The 10,533-nt window shown below is 44.9% G+C and overlaps 1 pseudogene; it reads left to right on the plus strand.

The window, feature by feature from the left end:
• The first annotated feature begins 5,450 nt into the window (after positions 1–5,450).
• Positions 5,451–9,498, plus strand: LOC132480088 (protein FAM170A-like; annotated as a pseudogene).
• Positions 9,499–10,533: the final 1,035 nt, after the last annotated feature.

Below are 10,533 nucleotides of genomic sequence, written 5' to 3' on the forward strand. Positions count from 1 at the left end.
TGGAGAACAGTATGGAGGTTCCTTAAAAAACTAAAAATAGAACTACCACATGATCCAGCAATCCCACTACTAGGCATATACCCTGAGAAAACCATAATTCAAAAAGAGACATGTACCAAAATGTTCATTGCAGCTCTATTCACAATAGCCCGGAGCTGGAAACAACCTAAGTGTCCATCATCGGATGAATGGATAAAGAAGATGTGGCACATATATACAATGGAATATTGCTCAGCCATAAAAAGAAACAAAACTGAGCTATTTGTAATGAGGTGGATAGACCTAGAGTCTCTCATACAGAGTGAAGTAAGTCAGAAAAAGAAAGACAAATACTGTATGCTAACACATATATATGGAATATAAGAAAAAATAATGTCATGTAGAACCTAGGGGTAAAACGGGAATAAAGACACAGACATACTTGAGAATGGACTTGAGGATGTGGGGACGGGGAAGGGTAAGCTGTGACAAAGCGAAAGAGAGGCATGGACATATATACACTACCAAACATAATGTAGATAGATAGTGGGAAGCAGCCGCAGAGCACAGGGAGAACAGCTCGGTGCTTTGTGACCACCTGGAGGGGTGGGATGGGGAGGGTGGGAGGGAGGGAGATGCATGAGGGAGGGGATGTGGGAACAGATGTATATGTATGACTGATTCACTTTGTTATAAAGCAGAAACTACTAAAATAAATAAATAAATAAATAAATAAATAATAAATAAATAAATAAAATAACATATTCATATTAAATCTCTCTAGAAAAGACATTAAAAGATCTCCAGAAGAAGTAAAGCTGTCACTGTTTGCTGATGACATGATACTCTACATAGAGAATCCTAAAGATGCTACCTGAAAACTACTAGAGTTAATCAATGAATTTGGTAAAGTAGCAGGATACAAAATTAATGCACAGAAATCTCTGGCATTCCTGTACACTAATGATGAAAAATCTGAAAATGAAATCAAGAAAACACTCCCATTTACCATTGCAACAAAAAGAATAAACTATCTAGGAATAAACCTACCTGAGGAGACAAAAGACCTGTATGCAGAGAATTATAAGACACTGATGAAAGAAATTAAAGATGATACAAATAGATGGAGAGATATACCATGCTCCTGGATTGGAAGAATCAATCTTGTGAAAATGACTCTACTACCCAAAGCAATCTACAGATTCAATGCAATCCCTATCAAACTACCACTGGCATTTTTCACAGAACTAGAACAAAAAATTTCAAAATTTGTTTGGAGAAACAAAAGACCCCGAATAGCCAAAGCAATCTTGAGAACGAAAAACGGAGCTGGAGGAATCACGCTCCCTGACTTCAGACTATACTACAAAGCTACAGTAATCAAGACAGTGTGGTACGGGCACAAAAACAGAAAGATAGATCAATGGAACAGGATAGAAAGCCCAGAGATAAACCCACGCACATATGGTCAACTTATCTTTGACAAAGGAGGCAGGAATGTACAGTGGAGAAAGGACAGCCTCTTCAATAAGTGGTGCTGGGAAAACTGGACAGGGACATGTAAAAGTATGAGATTAGATCATTCCCTAACACCATACACAAAAATAAGCTCAAAATGGATTAAAGACCTAAATGTAAGGCCAGAAACTATCAAACTCTTAGAGGAAAACATAGGCAGAACACTCTATGACATAAATCACGGCAAGATCCTTTTGGACCCACCTCCTAGAGAAATGGAAATAAAAACAAAGATAAACAAATGGGACCTAATGAAACTTCAAAGCTTTTGCACAGCAAAGCAAACCATAAACAAGACCAAAAGACAACCCTCAGAATGGGAGAAAATATTTGCAAATGAAGCAACTGACAAAGGATTAATCTCCAAAATTTATAAACAGCTCATGCAGCTCAATAGCAAAAAAAACAAAGAAGCCAATCCAAAATTGGGCAGAAGACTTAAATAGGCATTTCTCCAAAGAAGATATACAGACTGCCAACAAACACATGATAGAATGCTCAACATCATTAATCATGAGAGAAATGCAAATCAAAACCACAATGAGATATCATCTCACACCAGTCAGAATGGCCATCATCAAGAAATCTAGAAACAATAAATGCTGGAGAGGGTGTGGAGAAAAGGGAACACTCTTGCACTGCTGGTGGGAATGTGAATTGGTACAGCCACTATGGAGAACAGTATGGAGGTTCCTTAAAAAACTATAAATAGAACTACCATGTGACCCAGCAATCCCACTACTAGGCTTATACCCTGAGAAAACTATAATTCAAAAAGAGACATGTACCAAAATGTTCATTGCAGCTCTATTCATAATAGCCCGGAGCTGGAAACAACCTAAGTGTCCATCATCGGATGAAGGGATAAAGAAGATGTGGCACATATATACAATGGAATATTGCTCAGCCATAAAAAGAAGCGAAACTGAGCTATTTGTAATGAGGTGGATAGACCTAGAGTCTGTCATACAGAGTGAAGTAAGTCAGAAAGAGAAAGACAAATACCGTATGCTAACACATATACACGGAATTAAAAAAAAATGTCATGAAGAACCTAGGGGTAAAACGGGAATAAAGACACAGACCTACTTGAGAATGGACTTGAGGATATGGGGACGGGGAAGGGTAAGCTGTGACAAAGCGAAAGAGAGGCATGGACATATATACACTACCAAACGTAACGTAGATAGATAGTGGGAAGCAGCCGCAGAGCACAGGGAGATCAGCTCGGTGCTTTGTGACCACCTGGAGGGGTGGGATGGGGAGGGTGGGAGAGAGGGAGATGCATGAGGGAAGGGATGTGGGAACAGATGTATATGTATGACTGATTCACTTTGTTATAAAGCAGAAACTACTAAAATAAATAAATAAAAATAAATAAATAAATAAATAAAATAACATATTCATATTAAATCTCTCTAGAAAAGACATTAAAAGATCTCCAGAAGAAGTAAAGCTGTCACTGTTTGCTGGTGACATGATACTATACATAGAGAATCCTAAAGATGCTACCAGAAAACTACTAGAGCTAATCAATGAATTTGGTAAAGTAGCAGGATACAAAATTAATGCACAGAAATCTCTGGCATTCCTGTACAGTAATGATGAAATATGTGAAAATGAAATCAAGAAAACACTCCCATTTACCATTGCAACAAAAAGAATAAAATATCTAGGAATAAACCTACCTGAGGAGACAAAAGACCTGTATGCAGAGAATTATAAGACACTGATGAAAGAAATTAAAGATGATACAAATAGATGGAGAGATATACCATGCTCCTGGATTGGAAGAATCAATCTTGTGAAAATGACTCTACTACCCAAAGCAATCTACAGATTCAATGCAATCCCTATCAAACTACCACTGGCATTTTTCACAGAACTAGAACAAAAAATTTCAAAATTTGTTTGGAGAAACAAAAGACCCCGAATAGCCAAAGCAATCTTGAGAACGGAAAACGGAGCTGGAGGAATCAGGCTCCCTGACTTCAGACTATACTACAAAGCTACAGTAATCAAGCCAGTGTGGTATGGGCACAAAAACAGAAAGATAGATCAATGGAACAGGATAGAAAGCCCAGAGATAAACCCACGCACATATGGTCAACTTATCTTTGATAAAGGAGGCAGGAATGTACAGTGGAGAAAGGACAGCCTCTTCAATAAGTGGTGCTGGGAAAACTGGACAGGGACATGTAAAAGTATGAGATTAGATCATTCCCTAACAGCATACACAAAAATAAGCTCAAAATGGATTAAAGGCCTAAATGTAAGGCCAGAAACTATCAAACTCTTAGAGGAAAACATAGGCAGAACACTCTATGACATAAATCACAGCAAGATCCTTTTGGACCCACCTCCTAGAGAAATGGAAATAAAAACAAAGATAAACAAATGGGACCCAATGAAACTTCAAAGCTTTTGCACAGCAAAGCAAACCATAAACAAGACCAAAAGACAACCCTCAGAATGGGAGAAAATATTTGCAAATGAAGCAACTGACAAAGGATTAATCTCCAAAATTTATAAACAGCTCATGCAGCTCAACAGCAAAAAAACAAAAAACCCAATCCAAAAATGGGCAGAAGACTTAAATAGGCATTTCTCCAAAGAAGATATACAGACTGCCAACAAACACATGAAAGAATGCTCAACATCATTAATCATGAGAGAAATGCAAATCAAAACTACAATGAGATATCATCTCACACCAGTCACAATGGCCATCATCAAGAAATCTAGAAACAATAAATACTGGAGAGGGTGTGGAGAAAAGGGAACACTCTTGCACTGCTGGTGGGAATGTGAATTGGTACAGCCACTATGGAGAACAGTATGGAGGTTCCTTAAAACACTAAAAATAGAACTACCATGTGACCCAGCAATCCCACTACTAGGCATATACCCTGAGAAAACCATAATTCAAAAAGAGACATGTACCAAAATGTTCATTGCAGCTCTATTCACAATAGCCCGGAGCTGGAAACAACCTAAGTGTCCATCATCGGATGAATGGATAAAGAAGATGTGGCACATATATACAATGGAATATTGCTCAGCCATAAAAAGAAGCGAAACTGAGCTATTTGTAATGAGGTGGATAGACCTAGAGTCTGTCATACAGAGTGAAGTAAGTCAGAAAGAGAAAGACAAATACCGTATGCTAACACATATATATGGAATTTAAAACAAAATGTCATGAAGAACCTAGGGGTAAAACGGGAATAAAGACACAGACCTACTTGAGAATGGACTTGAGGATATGGGGAGGGGGAAGGGTAAGCTGTGACAAAACGAAAGAGAGGCATGGACATATATACACTACCAAACATAAGGTAGATAGTGGGAAGCAGCTGCAGAGCACAGGGAGATCAGCTCGGTGCTTTGTGACCGCCTGGAGGGGTGGGATGGGGAGGGTGGCAGGGAGGGAGATGCATGAGGGAAGGGATGTGGGAACAGATGTATATGTATGACTGATTCACTTTGTTATAAAGCAGAAACCAAAAAAAAAAAGTTCTCCAATGAAAATGTTAATTTTATAATAGACATGGTATGATACAATTTATAATAGATATGGTATGAACCTTTCCCTTTCACGGGAAAGGTTCGGCTGGGTAAAAGGAATTGTTCTTGAAAATGGGGCCTGTGCTATTGCAGACACTGTGCTCAACCTAGGTCCACCGAATGCTCTGATGTCATCACTGAGGTCACAGAATTCCGCTGTGCTCCTGGCAACCTTGCAAACATAACAGCCCTGGTGAGCACTAGGCAGTCCTGCTGGTTCACTAAGTGGTACAAGTTTTTCAGCCATTTAGGAGACTTGACTATTTTTATTTGTATTGAATCATTTCAACGGATTGCCCAAGAGCCAACAAGGGCCAACCTGTAGGGAAGAGGAGGAGTTGGACATCTCTTGAGGCAACTTCTAAGGGAGACTTCTAGTTGGTACGATGGAACGGCGACAAAAGAGGAAACATCTGGAAAATGAAGAGTCCCAGGAAACTGCCGAGAACGGAGGAGGTATGTGGGGGGCAACTTGTCTGGGGCACATGGGTTCCTGCCAAACTGAACCTTCTCTAGGAAGCGGGGGACTGAGAACGTGTCACCTGTGAAGCAGGGAGCGAGAGACCTTGTCTCACTGATGCTGCCGTATCCATCCGGAGGGTCCCTGTGGTGTGAGATGGCACAGAACGGCCAGATGCCCCCTGGGAGATGGGGGAGGTCAGCTCCGCTGGTCTGAGGACTCTCTCCTGGGGCAGCCGGGCCTGGAGCTTTGTCGGACTCATAGCAGGCTGCATCCTGCTTGCACAGACCTAGAGGTGCAGCTTTTCTCAGTCCCCGATTTCTCTCTTATTCTCTTGGATCTTTCCCTGGGCTCATGAGGTGGGGGATGTGAAGGATGCAAGGATGCTGAGAGAGACCCAGGAGTTGCTTGGCCTCTTTTACCAAAGTGGAAAGAGAAGCCCCATGAGTTGAAGGCCCTGTTGAAAAATATCTTGACAAGTGGAATGCACTTCGAAAGAAGATTGTTTGTCTAGGGATGGTGTCATATGGAAAGCAAGGAGGTTTTATTCCTTCAACAGGAAGAATTTCCCAAAGGAGATCAAGGGAAGGGAAGGGTTTTCCAGAGACTGAGACCGCGTGGGCGGGGGTGAGAAATGGCCTCAGGGTCCTGCGGGGAGCTCTGAGAGCCACGGGCCACGGGGTGCCTGCGTGCATTAAATGTAGGCGAGTAGCTTGCCCTGGGAGAGGGGTGGTCACCCCAGAGCTCCAGCTAGAGGCCTCTGCCCCAGATTAGAGCCCAGTAGCTCCTACCAGGCCCAGGGCCCTGGAGACTGTAGGATGGGCCCTGGGAATGGAGCTCTAGACAGCAGGCAGATTTTCAGGCAGTGGCTGGGACAGGCTGGGGGAGGCAATGACCGCCCCTGACCATTCAGAATATTTTTCTCTATGTTCCTCTGTGTGTGTGTGTGTGTGTGTGTGTGTGTGTGTCTGTGTGTTTGTGGTATTGCAGAGAAGAGCGGGATGAATGGGGGTAGAGTGCTTACCAGATAGAAAGTCTGCATGGTAAAGTTCTTGTCAACCTGCCTGGACCTGGCTGACACTCGGTGTACGTAAGAGTGTATACAGAATTCTTGTTAGGGGTGTTTTATGAGACAGTAACTCATACACCCATGTACACTCTGATACAGCAAAAATATCACACACCCCACATATAACTTCCTTATTAAACCACACACAGCACATGGAGGTATATACACGCATCCCTCTTGTACTACGTTCTCATACAACCCACCTGTATCACAATCCTTTCCTCCAACACCAAACGCTGGAGATGAGATATGTATATAGACACACACACTATCTATATATGACACACACACACACACACACACACACACTATATATATATGTATCGCCTCAACTCTCGCACAAACACAGCTAACTTCAGCCATCTCTAAATACCTCTATAAAAACCAGTCACGTGTCATACACACCACACTTACAACACATTCTTGAGTAATGCCATACCCGCTTTGTACAAACCACAGTAAACCACAGTCTCACTAACCCATGTCAGGGTTGCCAGAGAAAATATGGGCTATCCAGTTCAATTTGAATTCCACATAAACAACAAGTGATGTTTCAGTATCAGGATGTCCCAAATATTGTATGGGCCCTACTTACACTCAAAATAAGTAAGACCAAATACTGCATGGGAATACTTACACTAAAAAATTATTCTGGGTTTATCTGAAACTGAAATTTAACTGGGTGCCCTGTATTTTTGTTCACTAAGTCTGGCAACCCTTATAAACTTACCACCAGCTGATGTATTATATATTTATTGGAGTTTTGTTTAGTGTGTGTCTTCCCCTACTAGAATGTGCAGCATTACCAGAGACTACAACAATGGAAGAGTGCCGGATACACAGGAGTAGCTGCTCACTGGATCTTGGTGAATGAATGAATGAACACACACCATAAATACAAGCCACACCATGGAATGAGGAAAAGTTACATGTCCCAGAATTCCTGACTTGTGAACAGAAACCATGCACACAAAGGCCACAGACACAGATAGGCACATCTGCACTGTGCTCCCCACGCCAACCCCACACTCACCACAGACATAACTGATACACATCACTCACTCTTCCCACACACTCACAGTCACCACCGAGGCCTACATTACCAACAAGACAGTGAGAGAATAAGTATTGACTGGAATTAAATCCTGGAGTATCCACTGGGAACCACACTCTCAACTGTGTGTATTCACTGCACCTGACACGTGTCACACACTCAGTAAACATTTGTGGACAGAGGACTGATGAACCCACCCTGAGCCTTTCATTCCTCCCTCAGGAATCTCGAAGTCACAAGAGGATCCCCCTCGGCTTGGATCCACTGTGGTGGCCCAAGGCTGCAGCCCAGGGGCAGGGGAGGTCTCCTCTGCCTCTAAATACTTCTTCTGTACTTCTACTCCGTGCAAGCTCATCTACGCTGGTAAGGGCGCGGGGCTCCTCAGGTGAGGGGGTGCTTGGCTGTGAGGCAGGAGGCACACAGATCCTAGGGAGGCTGAGAGGAAATCCAGGGTCATCAGAGGTGATGAGGGCTCTGTGGAAGAGCCTGGGCAGGATGGCTGAGCTGTTACGAGGGCGTGGATGCCAGCTGAGTCTGGGTGTGTGGGTGTGTGAATACTGCTACTACCATGGTGGGGAAGTCAAGGAGCAGGGTCGGAAAGGTCTGGGCTTGAGGTGGAGGGAAGAGGGACCAGATTAAGCATCTTCAGAGGAAAATGGAGGCTTTGTCTTTGCCTTTGCTTCCAGAGAAGGACAGAGTTCTGCATCATAGACCTCCAGGCTCAGAGCAGGACCATCCAGCTCAGGTCCACACAGCTCACACATCCATGCGCCCTCCAGGCACAGCCCTTCTCAGTGCACACATAAACCCCAAGCACGTGATCCACAATGCTCCTCTCCTGCACCACGGCCCCATGCCACAAGGAATGCACCACCGATATTCCCAAACTCACACTCCTCGTCGTACACGCATCCAGCCGCATCCCTCACATTCCACAGCCCTCACCACCATACTCCACACCCCTGTATACAGACACTGCTCCAGTATCCCCCCCACGCACATGAAAAGCCCACAGATGACACCAGATACACCACTCCGTCCTACGGCTAACAGACACCAAGCTCACGACATAGCTATGTCATGCAAATGTCCCTCTCTCGTCTACCACACCTGCTCCCTCAGCTTCCGGCATGGCCCATGCATGTTATTATGTTCTTAATTTCCTTTTTCAGGAATCCGGAGATTTCATCGAGACACTGCCCAGCCCCTAGTCCAGGATCAGGAAGAAGGAGAGACTGCTTCCCCATCATACTGTGTCTCCTCCTCACCCTCTTCACCCTGTAAGAACTATCTGCACCCAGACAAGGAGGAAAGGGGCATGAAAATATACTACATGCAGGTACAAGTGAACAAGGGTGTCGCTGTCTCCTGGAAGACAAAGAAACCCTTGGAGTTGCCTGAAAAGCAGCTGAGGATAGAAGAAGTGACCCTTCCTGAGGATGTGTGCGCAGTAGCCACTGACCCCTCTTCTGATGTGTCCACCGAAAGCCTCCTGTCTGACAGTGAGCCCACTGGGGAGGAGAAAGAGTATGAGGAAAGGGCAGAGCCAGGCAGCCCATCAGGGTCACCTGCCGTCGAGGAGAGACCCAGCGCCAAGACAGCGGACTGGATGGTGACCATGGAGACCGGCTTCAGGTGCATGGCTTGCTGCCGGGTCTTCCCCACCTTGGAGATCCTCCAACAGCACGTGAAGTTCGGCGTCCTGGAGGGCTTCAGCTGCCGTGTCTTTCATCTCACCATGGCCAAGCTGATGGGCAATGTGGAATCCAGAGCACCCCCGAGGAAGAGGAGGAGGAGGAGGAGGAGGAAGAGAAGCAAGAAGAAAAGGAGAATGAGGGAGAGCAGCCCACGGGGGAAGGCCCCAGCCCGAAGAGACCCCGCAGGTAGGGTCTTTTCTCTCTTTTCATTTCCACACAGCAACTGAGATTCATGGGACAGAAGTCCTGGAAGACGGTGTGGCCGTCCCTTGGAAGAGGTAAGGCTTGAGGCTGGCAGTCTTCTGAGCCTATGTCACGAGGGCCCAGAGGAGTCTAAGGGAAGGGGCCGCACACATGTGCTGGTTGACCTAATGGCTCTGCAGTTGCATCAGCTTGGGACACACCCAGCACTACCAAAGGAACTGAGCTCTGTTGACTTAATCAAGAAGGTGGAGCCTTTTCCTAGGAGTTTTCTCAGGGTCTGCACGATGGACCTCAACTCTTAGAGGACGTACTCCCAGCAGCTCCTTCTCGGCAGAGAGAGCCAGGAGTGGTCTGAAGAGAGGACAGGGGCCCTTGCAGGACCAGAACTTTGAGGTCTGAGAGCCTGGGGCCTGAGCCGAGATCTCACCCTGACCACTGGACCTAGCCTTCTGTGACAAAGGGGAATATGAAAGAGAGTCACGTGGCAATGAGGTCCCCCGAGATATGGAAATGTTCCAGAACCTCCGTTGCGTGGTCGTTGATCTGGAGCCAAGCTCCCTGTGGTGTGTGTGGCTCTGAGCATTAAGGCGACGCTGGAGGGTGACCCTGACCAGCAGAGCCTGGAGAGCTGCTCGTCTCTTCCTGTTCTACCTCATTTGCTTTATCCCTTCCAGGGAGAAGAAAGGACCCTCGGGAGAGTAGCAGACAGAATGCCGTGGTCTGAAGGAGGATGAAGGGACCGGCACTCAGTCTAACATCATATGACCATAGAAACGTCCTATGCAATAAAGGGCATTTTCCAAACCTTTCCTGAGGTTTTATTTAATTACATTGTTCTATCTATGCATCTATCTGTCATCTACATCTGTATCTTTCAAGGTTTGTGAACAAGCTTTCACATAAGCACTAGAGATGTCCGCCAGCATTTTCCAGAAGAGGCCTGCAAATTGCTGGGGACTCCTCACAAATAGGCAATGGCCACAAC

This window comes from Mesoplodon densirostris, chromosome 19, assembly GCF_025265405.1.
Source record: "Mesoplodon densirostris isolate mMesDen1 chromosome 19, mMesDen1 primary haplotype, whole genome shotgun sequence".
Taxonomy (NCBI): Eukaryota; Metazoa; Chordata; class Mammalia; order Artiodactyla; family Ziphiidae; genus Mesoplodon; species Mesoplodon densirostris.